This window comes from Ambystoma mexicanum, chromosome 13 (genome assembly GCF_040938575.1).
Source record: "Ambystoma mexicanum isolate Mex_15411 chromosome 13, UKY_AmexF1_1, whole genome shotgun sequence".
Lineage (NCBI taxonomy): Eukaryota > Metazoa > Chordata > Amphibia > Caudata > Ambystomatidae > Ambystoma > Ambystoma mexicanum.
The window spans coordinates 784,030,069-784,057,498 of record NC_090938.1 but is presented as its reverse complement, the minus strand read 5'-3'; the positions used below and the strand labels follow the sequence as shown (position 1 = coordinate 784,057,498).

General features: G+C 48.8%; 1 protein-coding gene across 5 annotated transcripts in view; it reads right to left on the bottom strand.

Annotated features, from left to right (window-relative positions):
* LOC138521951 (mucin-2-like) overlaps positions 1 to 27,430 on the bottom strand; it is a 219,139-nt gene that overhangs the window by 106,309 nt on the left and 85,400 nt on the right. The window lies entirely within an intron of this gene.

Here is a 27,430-nt window from a genome sequence, read left to right as displayed (position 1 = left end):
GGGGATGAGGGCCACCCTAAATTGGCAGCGCATGATGTACCACAACAGGGGGTGGCCCTCAACCCCCCCACCCCAAATGGAGGGCCCCACCTCATGCAACCCTCCCTGGGGGCAGATAGGGGGGGCCCTCCTCATGCATCCCTCCCTGGGGTCAGATGCCCCTTCCTAGGAGCAGATATCTGCCCCCAGGGAGGGTTGCATGAGGTGGGGCCCTCCATTTGGGGTGGGGGGGGTTGACGGCCACCCCCCATTGCGGTACATCATGCACTGCCAATTTAGGGTGGCCCTCAGCCCCCCCTAAAAAGCAGCCTGTGATTTTGTATTTTGTTTACCCAACTTTGCTTGGTGCAGATGGGCCCATTAGTGTGGCTATCTGCCCCCAGGGTGCCCAAACGCTACTGCCCCATCTATTGGGGGTCCTGCCCCACCTTTTGGGGTGGCCCTCTCCCCCCTCACCCCAAATGGAGGTGGGGTGTACCTCACGCAGCCGTTTGGAGGAGGCCCAGGAAGGCCTGCATGAGGTGTGTCCCCCAGCCATTGGGGGTGGGGTGGGGGGGCACCCCAAAAGGTGGGGCAGGACCCCCAATAGATGGGGCAGTAAGGTATGGGCACCCTGGGGGCAGATAGCCACACTAATGGGCCCATCTGCACCAAGCCAAGTTGGGTAAACAAAAAAAAATATACAAAATCACAGGCTGCTTTTTAGGGGGGGCTGAGGGCCACCCTAAATTGGCAGCGCATGATGTACCGCAACGGGGGGTGGCCCTCAACCCCCCCACCCCAAATGGAGGGCCCCACCTCATGCAACCCTCCCTGGGGGCAGATAGGGGGGGCCCCACCTCATGCATCCCTCCCTGGGGTCAGATGCCCCTTCCTAGGAGCAGATATCTGCCCCCAGGGAGGGTTGCATGAGGTGGGGCCCTCCATTTGGGGTGGGGGGGGTTGAGGGCCACCCCCCGTTGCGGTACATCATGCGCTGCCAATTTAGGGTGGCCCTCAGCCCCCCCTAAAAAGCAGCCTGTGATTTTGTATTTTGTTTTTTGTTTACCCAACTTTGCTTGGTGCAGATGGGCCCATTAGTGTGGCTATCTGCCCCCAGGGTGCCCAAACCCTACTGCCCCATCTATTGGGGGTCCTGCCCCACCTTTTGGGGTGGCCCTCTCCCCCCCTTACCCCAAATGGAGGTAGGGTGTACCTCACGCAGCCGTTTGGAGGAGGCCCAGGGAGGCCTGCATGAGGTGTGTCCCCCAGCCATTTGGGGTGAGGGGGGAGAGGGCCCCCAAAAATGGTGGGACAGGCCCCCCCAGTGGGTGGGGCAGTAAGGTTTGGGCACCCCGGCGCCAGATTGGCACACCAATGTGACCCTCTGCACCAAGGGGAGTTGGGTTACCAAAGGAAAAAAATGAAAATGGTGGAACGCTTTTTAGGGCGGGCGGTGGGGCACCCCAAAGGGTCAGGGAATTTTCTAATGGGATGGGGCGTTGACCCCCTCCCCCCCACCCGCAATGGAGTGGGTGCCAAGTCATGCAGCCCTTCCTGGGACCAGATATCTGCTCCTAGGAACGGACGCCTGAGCCCAGGGAGGAGTGCAGGACAACCACCCCCCCCTATCTGCCCCCGGGGAGGGCTACATTTTGCTGGTGTGACCGTAGGTAACACATGTTCTTTGTTTTGTTTACAGCTTTTTCTACCCGAGCAGCTGCAACGTTATGTGAGTACTGTTTTTTATTATTCTATGGTTAGGGCCCACTGTCAGTGGGGTGGGTGAGACTGGGGCTGGATTGTTGGTGGTGTGGGTGGGAATGGCCCGTCTGGGCAGATCACCTCCAACTGTCCTGGAGTTGCGGCTGGGCTGCATTACAGCTTTTCCCTTCGGGGAGGTATTGGCACACTGCCGAGACTCCTTGGTGGGGAGAAGCTGTAACGCAGGGCAGCCAGGGCTCCAGCAAAGTCGGCGGTAATATCCCTGGCCTTGGGCACCCTTCTCCCATGTGGGTCTTTGCTGGTGGTTCTGGGTATTACATTCTGGGCCGATTTGCGTAAGTCAGTCCTCTTTTGGGAAATGCATGGGGTTCCCTGTTTCACTTGCTGGCTGCGACACCCTAGGCCCAAATCTGTAGGTTGCCCACATGAACAAAATGGGCAGTGGCGAATGGCTTGGGGTTCCCAGTCGGTTACCCTTTTCCTTTTGCGCCCCCGGTAGGTGCACCCACACATGTGAGGTACCGTTTTCATCGGGACACCTGTGGGGACACGGGAAGGTAGGCCACGTGTTGTTGGCGGTGTGTTTCGGTGGGTGGCCAGAGAGAAATGTCTGAGAATTGTCTTCATTTCCGGCCAATTTCAGAGACATTTCCCTGTGTCCACTCACCGAAACACGTCGCCAACAGCAGATGTCATACCTTCTTGTGTTCCCACAGGTGTCCCGACGAAAAAGGTACCTCGCATGTGTGGGTGCACCTACCGGGGGCGCAAAAGGAAAAGGGTAACCCGCTGGTAACCCCAAGCCTTTCGCCACAGCACAATTTGTTCATGTGGGCAACCTACAGATTTGGGCCTAGGGTGTCCAAGCCAGCAAGGAAAACAGGGAACCCCATGCATTTCCCAAAAGAGGACACCCGTGGGAAAGCACAGAGGTCTGATTTGCGCGAAGCGGGCCAGAATTTATTACCCAGAACCCCAGACAAAGTGAACATTGTGTTTTTCCCCACCAAATATCACACTTTGTCGGGGATTGTGGCTAATAAAAACTGGGGCAATTTGCGCAAGGCAGACCTCTGTAGATTCCCACGGGTGTCCCCTTTTGGGAAATGCATGGGGTTCCCTGTTTCCCTTGCTGGCTGCGACACCCTAGGCCCAAATCTGTAGGTTGCCCACATGAACAAAATGGGCAGTGGCGAATGGCTTGGGGTTCCCAGTCGGTTACCCTTTTCCTTTTGCGCCCCTGGTAGGTGCACCCACACATGTGAGGTACCGTTTTCATTGGGACACGTGTGGGGACACGGGAAGGTAGGCCACGTGTTGTTGGCGGTGTGTTTCGATGGGTGGCCAGAGCGAAATGTCTGAGAATTGTCTTCATTTCCGGCCAATTTCAGAGACATTTCCCTATGTCCACTCACCGAAACACGTCGCCAACAGCAGATGTCATACCTTCTTGTGTTCCCACAGGTGTCCCGACGAAAAAGGTACCTCGCATGTGTGGGTGCACCTACCGGGGGCGCAAAAGGAAAAGGGTAACCCGCTGGTAACCCCAAGCCTTTCGCCACAGCACAATTTGTTCATGTGGGCAACCTACAGATTTGGGCCTAGGGTGTCCAAGCCAGCAAGGAAAACAGGGAACCCCATGCATTTCCCAAAAGAGGACACCCGTGGGAAAGCACAGAGGTCTGATTTGCGCGAAGCGGGCCAGAATTTATTACCCAGAACCCCAGACAAAGTGAACATTGTGTTTTTTCCCCACCAAATATCACACTTTGTCGGGGATTGTGGCTAATAAAAACTGGGGCAATTTGCGCAAGGCAGACCTCTGTGGATTCCCACGGGTGTCCTCTTTTGGGAAATGCATGGGGTTCCCTGTTTCCCTTGCTGGCTGCGACACCCTAGGCCCAAATCTGTAGGTTGCCCACATGAACAAAATGGGCAGTGGCGAATGGCTTGGGGTTCCCAGTCGGTTACCCTTTTCCTTTTGCGCCCCCGGTAGGTGCACCCACACATGTGAGGTACCGTTTTCATCGGGACACGTGTGGGGACACAGGAAGGTAGGCCACGTGTTGTTGGCGGTGTGTTTCGGTGGGTGGCCAGAGCGAAATGTCTGAGAATTGTCTTCATTTCCGGCCAATTTCAGAGACATTTCCCTGTGTCCACTCACCGAAACATGTCGCCAACAGCAGATGTCATACCTTCTCGTGTTCCCACACGTGTCCCGACGAAAAAGGTACCTCGCATGTGTGGGTGCACCTACCGGGGGCGCAAAAGGAAAAGGGTAACCCGCTGGTAACCCCAAGCCTTTCGCCACAGCACAATTTGTTCATGTGGGCAACCTACAGATTTGGGCCTAGGGTGTCCAAGCCAGCAAGGAAAACAGGGAACCCCATGCATTTCCCAAAAGAGGACACCCGTGAGAAAGCACAGAGGTCTGATTTGCGCGAAGCGGGCCAGAATTTATTACCCAGAACCCCAGACAAAGTGAACATTGTGTTTTTTCCCCACCAAATATCACACTTTGTCGGGGATTGTGGCTAATAAAAACTGGGGCAATTTGCGCACGGCAGACCTCTGTGGATTCCCATGGGTGTCCTCTTTTGGGAAATGCATGGGGTTCCCTGTTTCCCTTGCTGGCTGCGACACCCTAGGCCCAAATCTGTAGGTTGCCCACATGAACAAAATGGGCAGTGGCGAATGGCTTGGGGTTCCCAGTCGGTTACCCTTTTCCTTTTGCGCCCCCGGTAGGTGCACCCACACATGTGAGGTACCGTTTTCATCGGGGCACGTGTGGGGACACGGGAAGGTAGGCCACGTGTTGTTGGCGGTGTGTTTCGGTGGGTGGCCAGAGCGAAATGTCTGAGAATTGTCTTCATTTCCGGCCAATTTCAGAGACATTTCCCTGTGTCCACTCACCGAAACACATCGCCAACAGCAGATGTCATACCTTCTCGTGTTCCCACAGGTGTCCCGATGAAAACGGTACCTCACATGCGTGGGTACACCTACCTGGCCGCCAAGGGGCAAGCCGAAAACGCAAGCAACCCCCAGTCTGTTTGCAGAGAGGAATCTCAGTCATTCTGCCGACCGGCACAACGTACAGATATGGGCCTCGGGTGTCCAAGCCACCGAGGAAAACAGGGAGCACCATGCATTTCCGAAAAGAGGACACCCGTGGGAATCCGCAGAGGTGTGCTTTGCGCACATCGCCCCAGATTTTTTTACCCAGACACCCCTGCAAAGTCCGAAATGTGGGAAAAAAAAAGCTTTTTCCGCACATTTCGCTCGACGCACCCATCGAAACCGCCCCCAACAACACATGGCCTACCGTCCCGCGTTCCCACAGGTGTCCCGATGAAAACGGTACCTCACATGCGTGGGGTGCACCTACCTAGCCGCCAAGGGGAAAGCCTAAAACACAAGTAACCCCAAGTCTGTTTTCACACCGGAAATGTCACACTCTCACATCATACAGATATGGGCCTCGGGTGTCCAAGCCACCAAGGAAAACAGGGAACCCCATGCATTTCCGAAAAGAGGACACCCGTGGGAATCCGCAGAGGTGTGATTTGCGCACATCGCCCCATATTTTTTTACCCAGACACCCCTGCAAAGTCCGAAATGTGGGGAAAAAAGCGCTTTTTCCGCACATTTCGCTCGACGCACCCATCGAAACACGCCCCCAACAACACATGGCCTACCGTCCTGCGTTCCCACAGGTGTCCCGATGAAAACGGTACCTCACACCCGTGGGAATCCGCAGAGGTGTGATTTGCGCACATCGCCCCAGATTTTTTTACCCAGACACCCCCGCAAAGAGACTTTTTGGGCATATCATACCTCTGCGGATTCCCACGGATGTCCTCTTTTCTGAAATGCATGGTGCTCCCTGGTTTCCTCGGTGGCTTCGACACCCGAGGCCCATATCTCTACGTTGTGCCGGTTGGCAGAATGTTTGAGATTTCCCTCTGAAAACAGACTTGGGGTTACTTGTGTTTTAGGCTTTCCCCTTGCCGGCCAGGTATGTGCACCCACACATGTGAGGTACCGTTTTCATCGGGACACCTGTGGGAACGCGTGACGGTAGGCCATGTGTTGTTGGGGGCGTGTTTCGATGGGTGAGCCGAGCGAAATGTGCGGACATTGCGTATTTTTTCCCACATTTCGGACTTTGCGGGGGTGTCTGGGTAATAAATTCTGGGGCGATTTAGGCATATCATACCTCTGCGGATTCCCACGGGTGTCCTCTTTCCGGAAATGCATGGGGTTCCCTGTTTTCCTTGGTGGCTTGGACACCCGAGGCCCATATCTGTACGTTGTGCCGGTCGGCAGAATGTCTGAGATTTCCCTCTGAAAACAGACTTGGGGTTACTTGGGTTTTAGGCTTTCCCCTTGGCGGCCAGGTAGGTGCACCCACACATGTGAGGTACCGTTTTCATTGGGACACCTGTGGGAATGCGCGACGGTAGGCCATGTGTTGTTGGGGGCGTGTTTCGATGGGTGAGCCGAGTGAAATGTGCGGAAATTGCATATTTTATCCCACATTTCGGACTTTGCAGGGGTGTCTGGGTAATAAAATCTGGAGCAATTTGGGCATATCATACCTTTGCGGATTCCCACGGGTGTCCTCTTTTCGGAAATGCATGGGGTTCCCTATTTTCCTTGGTGGCTTGGACACCCGAGGCCCATATCTGTATGATGTGAGAGTGTGACATTTCCGGTGTGAAAACAGACTTGGAGTTACTTGTGTTTTAGGCTTTCCCCTTGGCGGCCAGGTAGGTGCACCCACACATGTGAGGTACCGTTTTCATCGGGACACCTGTGGGAACGCGTGAAGGTAGGCCATGTGTTGTTGGGGGCGTATTTCGATGGGTGCGTCGAGCGAAATGTGCGGAAAAAGCGTTTTTTCCCCCACATTTCGAACTTTGCAGGGGTGTCTGGGTAATAAATTCTGGGGCAATTTGGGCATATCATACCTCTGCGGATTCCCACGGGTGTCCTCTTTTTGGAAATGTATGGGGTTCCCTGTTTTCCTCGGTGGCTTGGACACCCGAGGCCCATATCTGTACATTGTGCCGGTCGGCAGAATGTCTGAGATTTCCCTCTGAAAACAGACTTGGGGTTACTTGTGTTTTAGGCTTTCCCCTTGGCGGCCAGGTAGGTGCACCCACACATGTGAGGTACCGTTTTCATCGGGACACCTGTGGGAACGCGGGACGGTAGGCCATGTGTTGTTGGGGGCGTGTTTCAATGGGTGAGTCGAGCGAAATCTGAGGAAAATGCGTATTTTTTCCCACATTTCGGACTTTGCGGGGGTGCCTGGGTAATAAATTCTGGGGCGATTTGGGCATATCATACCTCTGCGGATTCCCACGGGTGTCCTCTTTTCGGAAATGCATGGGGTTACCTGTTTTCCTTGGTGGCTTGGACACCCGAGGCCCATATCTGTATGATGTGAGAGTGTGACATTTCCGGTGTGAAAACAGACTTGGGGTTACTTGTGTTTTAGGCTTTCCCCTTGGCGGCCAGGTAGGTGCACCCACACATGTGAGGTACCGTTTTCATCGGGACACCTGTGGGAACGCGGGACAGTAGGCCATGTGTTGTTGGGGGCGTGTTTCGATGGGTGAGTCGAGCGAAATGTGAGGAAAATGCGTATTTTTTCCCACATTTCGGACTTTGCAGGGGTGTCTGGGTAATAAATTCTGGGGCAATTTGGGCATATCATACCTCTGCGGATTCCCACGGGTGTCCTCTTTTCGGAAATGCATGGGGTTCCCTGTTTTCCTCGGTTGTTTGGACACCCGAGGCCCATATCTGTACGTTGTGCCGGTCGGCAGAATGTCTGAGGTTTCCCTCCGAAAACAGACTTGGGGTTACTTGTGTTTTAGGCTTTCCCCTTGGCGGCCAGGTAGGTGCACCCACACATGTGAGGTACCGTTTTCATCGGGACAACTGTGGGAACGCGTGACGGTAGGCCATGTGTTGTTGGGGGCGTGTTTCGATGGGTGAGCCGAGCGAAATGTGCGGAAATTGCGTATTTTTTGGCACATTTCGGACTTTGCGGGGGTGTCTGGGTAATAAATCCTGGGGCGATTTGGGCATATCATACCTCTGCGGATTCCCACGGGTGTCCTCTTTTTGGAAATGCATGGGGTTCCCTGTTTTCCTCGGTGGCTTGGACACCCGAGGCCCATATCTGTACGTTGTGCCGGTTGGCAGAATGTCTGAGATTTCCCTCTGAAAACAGACTTGGGGTTACTTGTGTTTTAGGCTTTCCCCTTGGCGGCCAGGTAGGTGCACCCACACATGTGAGGTACCGTTTTCATCGGGACACCTGTGGGAACGCGGGACAGTAGGCCATGTGTTGTTGGGGGCGTGTTTCGATGGGCGAGTCGAGCGAAATGTGAGGAAAATGCGTATTTTTTCCCACATTTCGGACTTTGCGGGGGTGTCTGGGTAATAAATTCTGGGGCGATTTGGGCATATCATACCTCTGCGGATTCCCACGGGTGTCCTCTTTCCGGAAATGCATGGGGTTCCCTGTTTTCCTTGGTGGCTTGGACACCCGAGGCCCATATCTGTATGATGTGAGAGTGTGACATTTCCGGTGTGAAAACAGACTTGGGGTTACTTGTGTTTTAGGCTTTCCCCTTGGCGGCCAGGTAGGTGCACCCACACATGTGAGGTACCGTTTTCATTGGGACACCTGTGGGAATGCGCGACGGTAGGCCATGTGTTGTTGGGGGCGTGTTTCGATGGGTGAGCCGAGTGAAATGTGCGGAAATTGCATATTTTATCCCACATTTCGGACTTTGCAGGGGTGTCTGGGTAATAAAATCTGGAGCAATTTGGGCATATCATACCTTTGCGGATTCCCACGGGTGTCCTCTTTTCGAAAATGCATGGGGTTCCCTATTTTCCTTGGTGGCTTGGACACCCGAGGCCCATATCTGTATGATGTGAGAGTGTGACATTTCCGGTGTGAAAACAGACTTGGGGTTACTTGTGTTTTAGGCTTTCCCCTTGGCGGCCAGGTAGGTGCACCCACACATGTGAGGTACCGTTTTCATCGGGACACCTGTGGGAACGCGTGAAGGTAGGCCATGTGTTGTTGGGGGCGTATTTCGATGGGTGCGTCGAGCGAAATGTGCGGAAAAAGCGTTTTTTCCCCCACATTTTGAACTTTGCAGGGGTGTCTGGGTAATAAATTCTGGGGCAATTTGGGCATATCATACCTCTGCGGATTCCCACGGGTGTCCTCTTTTCGGAAATGCATGGGGTTCCCTGTTTTCCTCGGTTGTTTGGACACCCGAGGCCCATATCTGTACGTTGTGCCGGTCGGCAGAATGTCTGAGGTTTCCCTCCGAAAACAGACTTGGGGTTACTTGTGTTTTAGGCTTTCCCCTTGGCGGCCAGGTAGGTGCACCCACACATGTGAGGTACCGTTTTCATCGGGACAACTGTGGGAACGCGTGACGGTAGGCCATGTGTTGTTGGGGGCGTGTTTCGATGGGTGAGCCGAGCGAAATGTGCGGAAATTGCGTATTTTTTGGCACATTTCGGACTTTGCGGGGGTGTCTGGGTAATAAATCCTGGGGCGATTTGGGCATATCATACCTCTGCGGATTCCCACGGGTGTCCTCTTTTTGGAAATGCATGGGGTTCCCTGTTTTCCTCGGTGGCTTGGACACCCGAGGCCCATATCTGTACGTTGTGCCGGTTGGCAGAATGTCTGAGATTTCCCTCTGAAAACAGACTTGGGGTTACTTGTGTTTTAGGCTTTCCCCTTGGCGGCCAGGTAGGTGCACCCACACATGTGAGGTACCGTTTTCATCGGGACACCTGTGGGAACGCGGGACAGTAGGCCATGTGTTGTTGGGGGCGTGTTTTTCGATGGGCGAGTCGAGCGAAATGTGAGGAAAATGCGTATTTTTTCCCACATTTCGGACTTTGCGGGGGTGTCTGGGTAATAAATTCTGGGGCGATTTGGGCATATCATACCTCTGCGGATTCCCACGGGTGTCCTCTTTCCGGAAATGCATGGGGTTCCCTGTTTTCCTTGGTGGCTTGGACACCCGAGGCCCATATCTGTATGATGTGAGAGTGTGACATTTCCGGTGTGAAAACAGACTTGGGGTTACTTGTGTTTTAGGCTTTCCCCTTGGCGGCCAGGTAGGTGCACCCACACATGTGAGGTACCGTTTTCATCGGGACACCTGTGGGAACGCGTGACGGTAGGCCATGTGTTGTTGGGGGCGTGTTTCGATGGGTGCGTCGAGCGAAATGTGCGGGAAAAGCGTTTTTTTCCCCACATTTCGGACTTTGCAGGGGTGTCTGGGTAAAAAAATCTGGGGCGATGTGCGCAAATCATACCTCTGCGGATTCCCACGGATGTCCTCTTTTTGGAAATGCATGGGGTTACCCGTTTTCTTCGGTGGCTTGGACACCCGAGGCCCATATCTGTACGTTTTGCCAGTCGGCAGAATGTCTGAGATTTCCCTCTGAAAACAGACTTGGGGTTACTTGTGTTTTAGGCTTTCCCCTTGCCGGCCAGGTAGGTGAACCCACACATGTGGGGTACCGTTTTCATCGGGACACCTGTGGGAACGCGGGACGGTAGGCCATGTGTTGTGTTTATGTGGTTTTCATAACGTTTTGACCCATTTGCTGGAGCCCTTTGTCTCACAACCCTTTCTTTTCCCAAATGTGACCTACATTTAGTCGCTGCTTTAGCCACCATACACTTTTGTAACCTGCACAAGTCACCTACCCTTGAAAAGGTCTGCCTGTGCTCTTTCAAAAAATGTATGGCTGCCGTTCCTCACCACATTGGTTTTCCCAATTTACACATGCTAAGTGCGTCTGGTCAGGTCGTGAGCGTAAAACTCCTGTGTACCATGGCTCAGTGTTTGGCTTGTGGTAATGCTTGTTTTGTACAAACACTACAAAAATGGTATGCTCTCCTAACTGCAAGAGTCGGGGGAATGTAGCGGAGCATTGCTTTTCTCAAAATTCATAGAAGCCATTGCCGTACCAAGCCAACCATGTCCAACACATACCTTTTTTTTCAGTCATTTTCCCGCTTTTCCCCCATTCGATGGCAGTTTCCCCTACCTAGTTGTTGCCTGACCTATGCAAATCACCCCTTCCTAAACTTGGAATTTTCTCTACTTTTCAGAAATATATGCCTTTCTGTCCTCCAAGTTGGCTTTCCTGCCCTTTTCTTCCATTCCGTCCATGCATGTCCAATTGGCAAAAATGGCAAAAATCGCCTACCTCTCACAAAACGGTTGATAACCCCATCAAAATAATTTTTTTCCATTTCCACTCAACCTGTTCCTGAAAGCCAACACATTGGGGAACTCAGCACAGCAAACCATTTGTTCCTAGCTCTTACAAGGAAAAAACCACAGGCTTCTTTGTACATCATTTTATTGGCATTTTTGGAAAAAACCCAAAATTTTCGCACATTTTCCTTATTTTCTCTCACCCCCCTACAGCAACCTGGGATTCCTGGGTGGCGTTACGACCGCCTACATGTGGGAAAAAAAGGAGCCAAATTTGGCCGAGATATCTCATGTAACGAAAAAGTTACAAGCCATTGAATGGCCACATACCAAAATCACCAAAAAAGGCTCTGGCACTGGGGAGAAATACCCATGGCACTTAAAGGGTTAATAGAAACCCGCTGTGCGACCTTTGAGGCCACAGGTGGGAGATGTCTTCCCAGATCCACGGAGCCTCTGGAACACCGATGCTGCTGTCGAGAAGGAACGGGGTTAAGTACCAGGCAATCACAACACAGTCAGATAAACAAAAGGATCTAAAATGTCTTACCTATCTGGTGTAAGGGTAACCCAGGTAACCTAGTAGAGAGGCTCGAGGCTCAGTTGATGCGGCGGTCCCTGGAATGGTAGAACCGCAGGTTAGCGTGGATGAAGGGCTAGCCACCTGTAGGAGAGAGGGCTTGACTTGAATCCCAAGAAGGGAAAGGGCGTAGAAGTTCAGCAAGGTAACCAGGGATGATCCAAAGGCAAGTCGAGGTGAAGTCCAAAATCCGGCAACAGGTCAACAGTTCCAAGCAAAGGTACAAAAGGGGTGTCCGAGGGAGTCCGAGGTAGAGTTCCGTGATCAAGATAGCAAGGAGCAAGTAGTAACGCCAAACAGGGTCTGAAGCCAGCTGAGAAGCAATGAGTGTTCTGTCTCTCAGACCTTTATACTGTGTGTCTGGGAGTCATGTGACGTCTCTGGATCATGTGACGTCCAACAAGGACACGTGACTCTGGATCACGTGACCGACGTGGTGACGTAACACCGCCCCCTCTGCCATACGCTCTCCAAGGCAATTGCCAATGCAGAAAGGGCTGCAATCGAGCCCGTACACCAAAGCTGGTACGGGGTTTCCGGTTCTTTGGGTTAACCGAATCACCTGAGCCTGGAACCGTGGGAGGGGATGGTGGAGATATGTGAGCAGTGTTCTGATGTGTAGCGAACTGGTGTGCAGAGGATCGTCTAACAAAACCCTGCAACAGCGAGACCCACCTGTCGTCAACCCCATGCTAAGACAGAAGCAGTGACGAAGGTCCAGACGAGATCAACAACAAGGAGTAGATAGCTTTTAGAGGGAAACCAATAATACATTGTTTTTCTTCCCATGAGATAATTGACCCGCTGGAGCAAAATGCTTCCCCAAAAAACATTCTCAGCTGCACAATAAATAATTGCTCACACTTTCAAGAAACCATAAGAATCAAACACATTATCATACCATATTACTAAATGTTACCTCTAAGAACACTACTGTATATAATTCATCCTTTTATAATTGATAGAAATAAGGTATTCAAGGTATTCAAGACAAGCAAGGTGCCTCTTATTTCACTATTAGTAGACCGTAAAACTAGGTTTGTTTTCGAACGCATTCTTTTAGCAATTATGATGCAATTACTTCTATAGGTACTCACTGGCAACCAGAAGATCCACGTGAAAGTATTGAAGAAAAGTGAAGAAAATTGATCATTCTAGTTCTGTCAAGTACAGGCTTTTGGCACGAAGACAGCCTAACGGCCATGCCCCCTTCCAACAGGTAGACAGATTAGCAATAATGATTGTAGCTGCCTTTTTTAACTTCTGCTGTCTCTACCTCTTTATCTACCTGGCATTTCGAGAAGTAATTCTATATAATGTACCCAAACAAATGTATACTAACATGACGCCTATATCTATATTGGATGAAGCAACAACCCAATCTTTCTCTGTTGCTACTAAACAGACTAAAAGATTAGAATGAGATACAGGCACCAATTTCAGCACGTAAATGCTTACATGGCTGGCTCTGTCCAAATAAGTAATGATATGTGGTATCAGCACATGACCCAGGTTAGGGAAAAGATCATTTGATGAGAACTGCTACATGTGTTCTCTCATTCCCTATACCATAGGCTCTTCCAGGATCTTTATAGCCATAGAAATACCTCAAGAAAAAGCACACTGCATGACCAATTTAGCACTCTGTTTAAACCAAGGACAATTCTAAGGGCAAAATGCATCCTTAGTAAGGGTGAATAAAGTCCCAACAAGAAGACAATTATGTAAAAGGGATTAAGCCAATGATAAAAAAGGAGACAATAAACCAGATAATAAAATATGGACAACGTGAAGCACCCGGAGCAGGGGTTAGATTCGAAGAAAATTAAATGTTGCAATGCAATGATAAAGATGGGGAAGAAATAAACTGATGTTGGGAGCGGGGGCAATTACAAATAAAAGGAATAGTGCTCACACCTGAGAGGTGGATTGACAGGCTAGTAGTATGCAAGGCATTAGCATTAATGGAACAATGGGAAGAGGCCATGGTGAATGCAGATAAGGTGTGAACAGACCACTGGCTCAACATTACAAAACTACTCACATGGGTTGATGATGAGGAGGGACCCATACAAATAGCGCCCTTAAAAATGCTTCCTTGTGCTTCTGAAATAGGGCATGATAAACGTTGGGAAAAACAAAGGGTGTAAACGAGTTTTTGACGTTCCAGGAATGAAAGCAGGAACTTCAGCATTAATGTGTCACTATTGGGTCTATTGGGTCTGTGGATCCAAAGCATACATGAAATGACCCCCAAATTCAGGAGGGCTGTGCTCCATAGTACTCGTAAACCTACTCGCTCTGGTTGTGCCCGAAAGTGAAATACAAGTTACAGAGTTCCCTAAGATGGATGCGACCCAGACGAGCAAAGAGGTAGTAATTATATCTCCACCAAAATGGAAGCGGCACTCCATGAGATACCGTGGGAGCATAGGTTATTTAGCAGGACAGAAATGTTCTTTGCTTCTGTTTTCCCTGTAATACAAGCAACCACAATTGCTAAGTGGTTGCAAATAATACAGTGGGAGTTATTGCAAATGATTAACTCAACAGTTAAGGGCTTCAATGCGATAAAGGAAGAGTTGAAAGCAATAAGGTCATGACTCTTTAGAACAGATATGTCCTTGACGTAATCACATCCTTGGAGAGTGGCGTATGAGCAGAAAATGATGCATCATGTTGCACCTGTCATGACTGGATTGCTGGAATCCCCAGGAGCTGATGCCGATCCCACAGACCCTCACCAGGAGTTCCCTCCTCAACCCTATATTATCAGCTGAGTCTAGAACCCCAAGGAAGGGAAAGGGGTAGTGGATAAAATAACAAACTTAGACACAGCAGAATCCCAACCTTCTGGCCCGTCTCTGGTATCTGTAATGAAACAAATACACTAGATTAAATAAGCACTGTGTAAAACATGTTATCTGTAGTAATGTTTGTAATGCATTAACCTTCTACCTGTTTTGCCTCTGCTGATAGCACAGAGGCATGTTAAGACTTGGTTTGCAAACTCCTTTTAGTTACTGGACAACAGTAATAATGCTTAATAGTTGAAGCTGACTATAGATCCTTTGAAGGTAAATTCCAGTAATTATTGACTGAGTTTAACTTAACCATCTTGATCTTTAGAAAGTCCTTTTCTTGCTGCTTTTGTCCGGATATTACTGTATGTCTCTAACTACAGATTCCTACACAGTTTGAGCTAAACGTGTGATTTGCTTTTAATTATTTTGTGCAATATTCAGTTTCAAGCTGCAGAATAAAATCCATTGGAAAGTCATTTCAAAGATCTTCTCTAAACAAGAAATGCAGTCCTCTTTCTGTTTCTTTGAATCTTTCTGTATGAAGGGAAATTAAACTGACAAGCTATTTCTTGCGCTGCGCACCGATGATTTCCTAGAACTGGAAACATACACTGTTGCGTTCCTTCAGGTACCATGCACAATTAATCAAAGCCGCGCTCCACGACACACGCGCTCCAACTCTCATTAGTAAAATGTTTCACTGCACACAGTTCCGCGCTCATTGGAGAAATGCTGCGCACTACAATACGCGCCTGTGCCTTCCTCACACGTCTCAGATAACGACGCTGGCTTCCTTAATGCAGTACACCGACATGCCATTTACTAATATTAATTCCACTCGCGCCACGTTCTAAACACCTTCACATGCTGGTTTTCCCCCCTGAGTTTAGCTGCAGCGTTTCTGTTTATTGCTGCATAAACAAGTGCTGCGCACATTCAAAGGACTGGAGCTGCCTGACACGCGCGCGCACAACTCGCTTGCTTTGAATTGAATTCTATATATATATACATATATATATATCGATATGCAGCCAAAATCACTGCGCTCAACCTCTCTCCAATAGCTGGTGCTTTTGGGCTAAAGCTTGGCCAAGCTTTCAACATATCAAAAATAAGTTGTACTATCCACTCCAGCCAAGCACTCCCAGTTGCTGGTAAGTAGGATAGTAAAAGTTGCCCAAGCACACTAGAAAACTTGCATTTATTTAATCTTGGTTGACACGAGCATCAATACATAATAAAATTTCTTACATCAATTCATGCAGACCAGGTCTAAAACCATGAAACTCACCCCACCGGGTGGAAGTTGCCACGGGTTCCGCTCTATTGCAAGAGCTTGGTCAGGCTAGTTATTGTATTGATACTCGTGTCATGTGTTTTTTCACCAAGTTGGTCTAGTATGCTTGGTCAACTTTTTACTATCCTACTTACCAGCAACTGGGAGTGTTTTGCTGGAGTGGATAGTACAACTTATTTTTGATATATATATATATATACATACATATATATCACTACAAAAAAATCTTTGTTGAGGGGACGTTATGGTTAAGTTGCCCTAACAAAAATCTGTACACTTCACTAAAAAAAAACGTTCCACCTCCCCTTTATGCTTCAAATTAAAACCGAAAACCCCCTGAAATTCGACAGTTATGGTCAACTAAGCCCCCAACCCTGTCACCACCCCTGTGCACTGCTAACACTGACACCCAGACCATGAAAGATGTCATCTCACATGTCAACCATAACGTCCCCTCAACAAAGTTTTTTTTGTAGTGAATTTCACTGGTTTTTGGGAGGGCAACTTAACCATAACGTCCCCTTAACAAAGTTTTTTTTTTGTAGGGAATTGTACAGGTTTTTGGAAGGTGGAACCTAAGCATGAAATTGTGGCAATGAAGTTGTTGAGCAGAATATACACTGTAATCATGTTATTTTGAGAGATATGTAGTATAATCTATGTACTTGACATACATTTTACATAGAACATACAGAACCCCCCTCCCTATTGATTTTAGAAAGGGACGGACTGAGCGCCTGTTTGCGGACGGGGGTGGACATGATCACATTACCCAAAGAGGCGGGGGGTATCTGAAAATGTACTATTGTCTTAGACAAAAAGTGTGAAACGTTGAAGAAGGGCATGCAGATATTGTAAGTAGTGATAAGTAAATATGGGAACCTGAAGGTGGGAAAAGAAAACAACACATTTAATAACCATGTAGAATGAAGTGGATGGTACCAAAAAAAAAAAAGAAAGGATGTCTCCACTGTAATCACTTCACAGAAACTTGGAAGCCTGGAACGATAGTGGACGGACGCAGTAGGACGAAGGGAGATTACATCAAAAGAGTGAGTGCAGGCCATTTTCTTTATGTGGGTGTGGTTTTTTTGGTATGTGGTGCAGAAATAATAATTTCTTTCAGTTGTTTTGACTCAGAAATGGCTAGTACTTTGGAGTGGCTAGAGGAGTATTTCCCGCACGGGGAAATGTCTGAAAACAGTGACAACAATGGTACACATTGGTCTGCATATGGAGAATAGTGGCCAGTATTTTATAGGCATTTAACTTATGGGGTATTTTTTTTTCAACAGACCAGGAAAAAAGAGGAAAGGGCAACAAACCAGATAGAAGAAGACATGATAAAAAGGATAGAGCAGAAAATGGACATTTTGAATGACAATTTTCAAAGTTTACGGGAGTTTGTAGAGGACGTTGCGAGAGGAAAGGTTTGGTACCACTGCCCCACCTGCACCTGAAGGTGGGAAAAGAAAACAACACATTTAATAACTATGTAGAATGAAGTGGATGGTCTGCTTCTCCATTCCCTAGTGACCCATCACCAAACCTGCAAGAGGAAAATAGACGTTTCGACAAAGTATCCATCCCTTCTTCCCCTCACAAATCTTCCCCTCATAACCAGCCCGTTTTAAATCCAAATTCCCCCATATTTGTTTCAGTGTCTGCTTCCCCTGCTGTTTCTTTCGATATATTTATTTATTTATTTTAAGCGCTCACACAGCCCACGGGAATCGAGGCGCTGTTACAGGAAACGTTTTTTGTTTATTTAGTTGCGTAATAGTTTTTTTTTGTCTTAGTTGCATATTTATAATGCGCTTAAACACCCAGAGGTTTCTAAGCACGGACCCGGGTATAGAACCTGTGTTGCTTCGTGTCATCTTGCTTCCAAGGCTCGCACGTTGCCGCTCAGCTATCCTCCTGGGATTGGGGGAGGGGTGAGGGGGCAGGGGGGTGTGTGTGTGTGTGTGTGTGTGTCTAGTAAATGGTTTTGTACAGTACTTGTAGAGAAAGAGTTTGTGTGTACATTTTCTTTTGAAAAAGACGTAAAATGTTCGCGAACAGCGCGCCTGTTCGACCTATTCGCAAGCAATGGAATGTGGGTGCTGTCTAATGCCAAGTGAGACGGATGTGATGTGTGACTGCATCATCTTTTCAAAATGTGCGTACATAAACAGAAAGGGGTGTCCAAAGGATACACTACCTCGGCGTACCGCTTGGAAACGAGATAATACATAGTCATAGAACACACAAGATGTCTGGAATGGGTGTACATGAGTAAAAAGGGAGTGTGTGAAGGATAGTATAGCGGTCCATATTTGGTGCAGTCAAAATGGTGCCGTCTGTAGAACAGCTACGGTGGCCGGCAAGTTCGTAGGCAAACAAAATGGAGTTGTCCTAAGGACACTGGAACTGTCCGTACAGTGAACATAGCATGTGTGCACATGCGCAGCACAAACGAAACATTGCCAACATTGCGCCAGTTCCTAACTGTTTGTCTCACTTGTGTCGCACTTTGAAGTAGTTTGAGAACCCGAACACTGTCCGTAGGACACTTTGCACATGCACATGTTTGATTGTTTGCATTTGCTATCCAGGGGACTTTCATTAAGGGGCGGATGTGTTGAGGACGTCATCTTGTGACCGCACCTACGCTGCGCGTGGGGACTACTTTCCGCGGTTTGTGTGCTTCCGCAACACTAAAAATGAACTTGTAGACACAAGGCAAAGTATTGAGGAGTGTAAAAATGTAATTTCACACATCCCAAACAATAGGCCACCTCAGGAGTTGCTGTGTAAAATGTGTACCGCTTTGTAGGGATGAAGACGGTTGCGAGGCACACCCCTGCACCCCTTCAAAAGGCCACACCCCTGAGCGCATCTTCATTGTCCTTCTAGCTATAGCAGATAGAGGTGCGTTGCCTTTACCGCTGTAGTGACGAAAAGGAAACTAATCGGTATGGCTTCCATGGCTGCTGTTGGGTTATTAGTCTCTGCACCACCCCCAAACCCTCCACCATCACCACCTCAACAAGGGCCTGAAGAGAGATATATGGGTGAGGATGTAGAGATTGAGGAAGAAGAGGAGGAAGAGAATGAAGTAGAGGAACTCCGCACTAGGAGCACTCAGCGGGAGTCGTGGGTGTGGCGGTTGTTTTTCCCATTTATGGGAACGTACCAAAAGCACGTGCGAACCTGGTGAAGTGTAACCAGTGCGATGTGGTGTTGAGTCGCAGGAGATTTGGAGCGTACAGTTTTGGTATGACAACCATGAAGCGACACCTCACTTCGTTCCACACTGTGGACATTCGCAAGGTGGTAGCATGTGAAGAGCATAGTCGTTTGAGTTCCTCCACAGCATCCTCGGAATCCGCTCCTCCCACCACAAGAGACACTCCTGTGGGGAAGCGCCTCCCTCCAGCTGCTTCACAAGCCATTCGCAATGCTGTGGACCCTTACCTTTCAATGGTGACAGTAGTGTACACGTATTGTGACGCAGTACTCTGCAGGGGGAGAGTTTTCGAAGTGCTTTTGAGGCTGCGGTCACAGAGCACCAGAAGATTTGCTCCTTACCTAAATAAAGATCACCCGTAATATTTGTCTGTTGAGTTGCCCTTTCTTATCCCAGTGGCTGGTGTCCCTCCCTTACCCTCCTTTCGCCTCTTCTCCTAATGTGTCGAGTGCTGTTAATTAATGAACGTAAAAACAACAAAAATGACAGAAAAGGCTCTTTTCAGAGCCGTCTTTCTCAGTGTAACAATAGAACTATGAAGTGAAGGCCGTAGACCCCTGCGGAGTTCAACAAAAGTTCACGGACAGTCGTAGAGGGGAAAAAGGGAGGGTGCAAGCGGCGCAAACGCAATAAAGTGTACGTTGGGAGTAAGTGGCGGCTCTGAAAAGAGACTTTTGGTGGTGTGTTGTGTGGGTCAAAAACAGTGGATTGGGGAAAACGGATTGTCAGATAGGTTAGTGTGATTGCAAAAGAGGGCGCAATGCATTTTGCAAATTGTGAAGAAACATCTGATTACCAGCATATGTGATGTGGACTCCATCTCTGCAGAAAATGAAATTGCTACGAAACTAAATGTTTTCATTGTGGAAAGAGAACATGCCAACATCTCTTAAAAAGGCACACACAGCCTTATTCACATTGCGTCTCGCTTTCTCCATTTGTGGACCAAATGCAGAAAAACGCAACCATTTTTGTCTTTGGGCAATACGGGAAAAAAGTATTTGACAATTTGGAAACATGTCAATGAGCTTCGCAAGTCCTTCCTTCATGGCAAATTCTAAAGAAATGCCAGATACATGGCCTAAACTGTTTCCTCCACAATGAATGCTGAGTATATCTGGAGGACGCTCTGTCTGTAAAGTAACACAAAGAGGTACCAAGTCCACCCATCTCATGCCACGCACCCCATGCCAGTGCACTTCCGCATGTGGAAATCCGAGATTTGTAGATAAACTGCAGCTTTCTGCATGCACCTTAAACCAATGTATCCATGAGTCTCCCACAATCCAGATAATCTGTTTTCGAGCATGGCAAGCCATGGCTGTGTGGTGTCCTGTGAGGGAGAAGACGGTCTTACTAAAGTACGTCGGTCAGAACACACCTACTGAACTTTATGGACCAATCCCTAGCTCCGCTCATTCTCATTTACATGTGGCCCCACCCTTCAATCCCCGGTGGTGATATGTGCTGGCTGCTAACTACTGCCATGTTCGCGGACATGTACAGGATTAGAGCGTGACGACGGTACATTAAAGTACTATTTCCCTTTTTTCCTTGAAGGTAGGCTCTGAAAAGAGCCATTTTTAAAAAAAATGTGGCCACATATCGTACAGACATGTGGTATTTTATGTATTTTTTTGTATTTTTTGTCCTTGCTTTACTCGTGCAAACATTACAGAACCTTCTCTAAAGCAAGTCTTATGTTCCAAAAAAACATTGCATTTCCCAAAGAGGATAGCGCAGCACCTTCTCCTTCAAAGAAATGTGCATTGTGTAGGGGAGGAGTGGTCCAAAAGACCCCCCCCTTGCCTACATCCCCTCCCCAGGTGAGGGCCATGGCTCATTGGGCGTCCCCTCAGACGACCCGGGCCCAGGTGGTGGAGAGTTCACCTGCTGAAGACATTGCCCACACGTATTGAATTTAGCTAGGCCCAGAAACCATTTTGCCTATCAAAGATGGTGTGAGCTCAGCGCACTGTAGCGCGGCCCCCACCCTCGGAGAGTTTCAATTATCCCTGTCGCCGCAGCACCCTGGCAGATCCGCTGTGAGCCCGTTCCCACGAACAAAACGGACATGAGCTAGCATAAGATACTAACACTGTAACATTTCACCGTCCACAGTGTATCACTGCTCCCAGCATGACCCGGTCAGCGAGGCTTGGGTGATGGGGAGAACTGTAGAATGGTCATCCGATGAAAGCAGAAAAATACCCAAATACGAATGTCAAAAACTACTTGTAATACGTGTATCCTTTCCATAAAACTACTTCTACTAAAGAAACCTGTAAAATTGTGTAATTATTGTATGAAACGCATGTTTACATGACACCAGCAATGGAGGACCCACACCCCTGCAGGGGTGTGCAAATGATAAAAAGCATTCCGGGGGATTATTCTCTATATGTATCATTGAAAACCGTACACCCCGCGGTCCCGCGCCATAACTGAACTAATGCTGCTAGAGTGCAGGGGAGGACGAATGCAACTATACATAAGGCTCGTGTGAAAAGACGCGGGCAAATGCGCCAGTCATGTGTACATATCTACAGCCCTTATATGCCATTACCGCCGCGTACAATGACGGGTCTCGTTCTCTATGCTCCACCAACCACACTACTACCTCACGTAATGCAAATATATATGCATATTACTAAATGCTGTAGTTGTTAAAACGTAATGTACTAGTAAGGTGCTTAGACTGGCTATATTCGAGAGACATGTAGTGAGTTGAAATGTATGTTTTCAAGTGATCCAAATGAGTACTATAAGAATGTTCAAATGTTTATGATGTTCTCACCAAAAGTCGGCAACACACGAGAAAAATACCTTTGTGAATATGTGCAAGGCCATTTCCCCCCCCACCCTGCAAAGTCTGCCAAATAAGAGAGCTAAGGCCTGCGCCACGCTGCTCCACCTCCCCCAACTAGGCTGGAGCCGCTTCAAAGATTTGTAGTCCCCGCTACAGCACCCAAGGCCACGGCCTGCCACCTGCATTATTTACAGCCCAGCAGTAAACCTCCGCTTGAATACACAAATCCAAGGCGCCCCCTCGTAAACCCCACAACCCCCCGGAACACCTCAGACTTATGACCCGGTGCAACGAAGACACCCAATACTGTGGCAACACACAACAGCCCATTCATAATAACTTCTAACGAGACAGAAAGACATGTACCGCCCGTCCCATGCCCGGAGACTTAGCCCCACGACCTATGGTACCGGTCAAACAGGACACTGGTAACCATGCACGGATAAATCACCATCAAACCCCTCACAAGGTGCATTCCTCCTGTGTTGCATTAACCTGTAGAATAACCTATTGATAGATTTACTAAAGAAGATAACATTGCAATGACTGAATGACTGCGGTGTGCATGGCATAGAGCAAATAAGTCAGGAAAAGACATTCATCTCTGACACTGGCCACAATGGCACAACAACACCGCCCGGATGAACTCAGCTGACCTGCCAGGCCCAGCCCAACCCACGAGGCTGACCAGTGACGTCCTCCAGCCAAGGCCAACCACATCGCAGCAGCACCTATAGCTAGTCATCGCCACCCAATCCCATTGAACTTGTGCCCCTTATAGTATGTAGGTACTGATGACGTTTTTTGTAAATAAATATGCCTGTCTTTGCGATTGTCAGACAGAGCGCTCTCGGAGTTTGCAGAGTTCTTTGCATGCCCTATTCTGATTGATAAACTCCCATTTAAGCTCACCCGCACTCTGTCTTGGCTTTATTCCCGACTTGGGAGAGTCCGTCATTGTCTCTCATTGCGGGGAGGATTGTGCTGGCTGGGGACGCTTGCCTTCAGTGGTGACCCCGAAAGCGTGATTATTATTATTATTATTTTTTCCCGACCTAACATTAACGTCCCCTTTTGGCACGAGAATCTCCGGTCGAAAAGGGATACGCACGGTGCGCCGGCTCCGGGAGGCTGCCCGCCAACGGCGACCGGTACACTAAGAAGTGCGCACTCAATAGAGAGAGGGTACGGGATCCCGGTTGAAAAATCCCCTTTGAGTACCGCTCGCCGGAGCCGGGGCTGACTGTTGAGCGGACGGCAACACTGCCTGGACGGACCCAGTTTCGGAGACTATCGGTTCAAGACGGGCACGTGAGTATTGAGTGCGAGCGATCATAAAGGGAGTGGAGGAAGAAATTTAGGACAGAGAACGAAGAGGGGTAGAAAAGGGGGGTACGTAGATCTACTAAGGATCATCCTAAACTGTCTTTGCTTTTTCTTTGCATATGGCCATTAGGATTAAGAGGTGAATAAGAGATAAAAGTGACGGGAACCTAGCTCCGAAAGGGGGTGGAAGGCGGCGCCGCATAGTGCTATCTTGACTAGTACTAGGATTATATGAAGAAGTGGATAATAAGATAAAAGTGTCTGGCAAAGGGGGACACGGAGAATATATTAGTGACTGCTATTTCTTCTTTCTATTCTTTTCTTTAGGGTTGGGGGGAAAATAAAAGTGAGATCAGTACAAAACGTTAGGGAGGAAGTAAAAGAGAGAGAGTCCTACTAGAAGAGGGAAGAGCAGACCAATATATATATATATGCGCATCCATATATCTGAATAAGACGGACAGAGACAGCCGGCTAGTGAGGAAAGGGAGGGCAGCTTGAATTGTGAATAGAGTGTTACAGAGAGGTGTGTGCACCTCGTATGCGTCAGAAGACAATTTGGTGCTGTGGGTGTGTAAAATGGTTATAAATGTATAGTAATTGAATGGTCATGGTAAGTGTGGCCGGATAAAGCTTCTTGAAGACAAAAATGACAAGGTGAAGTGAGTGTGTACCTTTTTGATTTCCGGGTTAATATTGTCAAAATCACTGATGGTTTGCTCTTGTATGTGCCCCCCCCCCAAAGAGAATAGCAAAGAGTCTGTGTACAGCCAGTTTTGCATTGCGCAGGCAGGGGGAAGAGCACAAAGGAGCCCATTATTGAATGTGAAGTAGAAGACGAAACCCATATTGGTAATAGGTTTACATTGTAATTGTGGACACACAGAGACACACAAGTACTAGGAAAACACAAAGATGGGGGCCGAAACACCCTTATCACATATCTGTAAGAACCTACCAGGGTACGCGGAGCGAATTAAGAAATATCATGACCAGTGGATAACAGAGCTGAAGGGAGAGGGGTTACCCCAGATATGGCCCGAGGGATGGTCATTTGATAAAAGTGTTCTGGATATGGTGGCCACATGCATTTGTTTGAAATACAAGGGGAAGCAGTTGCACAATAGGAGGGAAATATTAGATCTCTGGAGGTTATTTGAAGAGATACCACCGCCTAAAGCACCAGCATTAAATCCTGACCTACCCTCCACTACTGACAATCCACGGATGATACAGAAAGATGGTAAAGAATCGTCAAATGTAGAGCCACAAGTAGAGGTAATAAGCTTGTACCCGATATTAAACAAGCCTGTGCCCGCAGAAGGGTACAGTGACCCCACTTATGTCCCTCCCCTGACAACTACTACACCCCACCGGCCAACGGTAACCCCGCCATATGAAAGTACAAGGGAGCGAGCTCAGGCATGTACACAAAGGGTGGACATAGAAAAGCTAACAGATGATTTACAATCAAGACTCTCAATAGCGAAAGATGAGCTCGCAAGGATAAAAGACATATGTGAACAAACAGCACTTAATGCAGCAAGATCAGGGCGCACGTCTAGAGCGCCGAGTGAGAATAGAACACTTGAAGACGGGTGGAAAAAAGGTGAGATACTGTTCAGAATTGAGGAAGAACCGACACGAATAATCGAAGTAGGAACACGAGAGGGAGGTATTGATAATGAAGAAAGGCCTATAGGGGACAGAGAGGAACTACTATGTGATATAAGGGACGATTTAGAAGAAAGCGACAGGTTGAGCATGGCAATGGGAGGGGGAAGTGAAGGGGTGGATGGTACATGTTCAATGAGAACACTGGATGATGAGTGGACGGGGCGATTAAGGAACAGGGTGGGGAAAATGGCATCACTGGGAACATCAGCAGCCAAAACGGGTGTAGATGCAACGACAAAAGGAAGGCTACAGCTCCCATTGATACATAGGGGAGGAGGGAGGCCGAATTATATCCCATGGGCTCAGATGGATAAAGCCAATTTATTAAAGCTATTGCCCCCGTTATCGGGAGGGGCAAGTAAGTGGATATACGCCTTCGAGAAACACACTGCCGGGGTACCCCTAGCAATAGGAGATGTGAAGAGCTTGCTTGTATCAGTAGTGGGGGATCAGGCTGATAGAGTATGGATCAAGGCCGGTTTCCCGGGAGTAACATTAGACTGCGACCGCCATGACGGGGCCTCCTTTAACACAGTGCGTGCAAGGGTGTGGGATGCCTTGCGAGAAACGTTTCCAGATACGCCAGACTTACAGTCAGTAATGCAGTGTACAATGAATGACGAGGAGGAGGCTATGGATTACATTTTTCGGGTCCAAGAGATGTGGAGAGCAGAAACGGGCACGCCCTGGTATCAATCGACATCTTTATTTTACTTCATTATAAAAAGAGGGCTCCCAATGGAAGTGCAAAAGGCGCTCGACAAGATAGCAGGTATTGAAGCGAAGGGATGGCCTGAGATTCAGAGCATAATAGTACACCATTGTAAGCGAATAAAGGAAAGGGAGAAGGAGGTGGCGCAGAAGAGATTGGCAGACGAAGCAAAACTAGTGCAGACAAAGTTGGTGAAGGTCGCAGCGGCTGTAGCCGCACTCCCCCACAGCAGGGAGGGAGATGAGGAGGAGGAGGGGCTGGTAGCAATACAAGGAAGGATGGCAACTAATTGGGCTGGAGCAGGACAGCGGCAGTGGAACGAGCAGGAGCAAGGCGAAGGTCCGCAGTGGTAAGAGTGGACCCCTCGAGGGGGACGAGGTGGGTACAGGGGCCGAAGAGGAGGTGGACCGGGGTACGGGGGAATGGGAGGAAATGGATGGCAGGGCCCTAGAGGTGCACAAGGGAGTTGCTGGAACTGCGGAAGATGGGGGCATTACTCTAGGGAGTGCAGAGCCAGACCCAACAACGGGTTCCAAGAGGTAGAACAGTATGGCCATCCCCATCCGGGGAGCCCATATGGTCTTCCAATGGGACAACAACAACCGAGAAACCCAGGCCAAGGTAATAATGAGCAACAACAGGGGCACCAGTATAGAACACAGAACCACCCACAAAACAATGATAACATGCAGTACACGCCAGGCAACCCTTTTGCGACAACAGCAAACGGGGCCCCCGCACCAGCACCTTACAACGGCGTGTCAGTAGTTTCAGGAAGTGTCTTTAATGAAGGGGGGCGATGAGACACCCTGCATAGGACAGCCCACAGAGAACACTTGCGTGTCCAGTTCTATCTACCACCTACGATGCAGCAGAGGAACCATTGGTAGGGGCGCAGATAGGAGGCAAGCAGTTCATATTCATGGTGGATTCGGGAGCGGAGAAATCATGTATCAGGGAGGGCCGGTTCCCATTATCTAACCGGAAGTTAGAGACGCAGGGGTTCTCTGGGGCTGTAATTGAAGTTCCTTACACAGAAGCATTGGACGTAACAGTGGGGGGTAAGACTGTAAAGACACCCTTACTGTATTATGAACACTCACCAATAAATTTACTAGGGAGGGATCTCCTGAGTAAACTCAACATGACCATATCATTCACTGAGAGAGGTATAGTGTGTTCAACACCCGGAATATGCCCATTGCGTGCAATGTTGGTAGTACAAGCCCACACGACCACACAAGAAGTACGAGGTTTGCCGAAAAACGAGGAAATGTTTATTGAAGAGCTAAAGACATTGGCCCTCATAGTTCCAGAGCTGAGGAAGATGGATTGGAAGATTCCAGCAGAATTCCACTTCCGCCCCATAGTGTGCCCCGACACAGCACCAGGGTCAGTGGTATCATTAGACTTGCACGCTGTACAGGTATCAGCGAAAAAAATTGCGGTGATTGGAATAGATATGGAAGGATGCGAGTGGCGTACAGTACTGTGCACGAATGCCAACATCGCCCTAAGAGAGTTAACAGATGAGGATCTCTTTTCAGACGCAGAGGGGGATGGTGAAATTGTAATGGAAATAGCGATGCCCTGTGACATTTTGATTCAGGCTAGGGAAATCCCCGCTCAACTGATGGCAGTGGTAGGAGCACCGCCGTCATTCTTTGATGATGACATGAGACTCGTACCAAATAATTTGTGGACAACAGGCCCCCATGATGTAGGGCTGTTGCATGGAGTACAACCTGTGCTAATAAAACTAAAGCAAGGAGCAATTCTACCCCGAGTGAAACAGTATCCATTGTCCCGTGAAGCTGAACAAGGGATAAAAGAGACAATAGATGCACTACTAGCACAAGGGATAATAGTGCCTTCAAACTCCCCATGTAACACATGTATTTATCCAATCAAAAAAGCGAAAGGAGGGTCTTGGAGGATGTTACAGGATTTACGCCCCCTAAATGATGTAATTCAGAAAGAGTTCCCTTTGGTCCCGAACCCT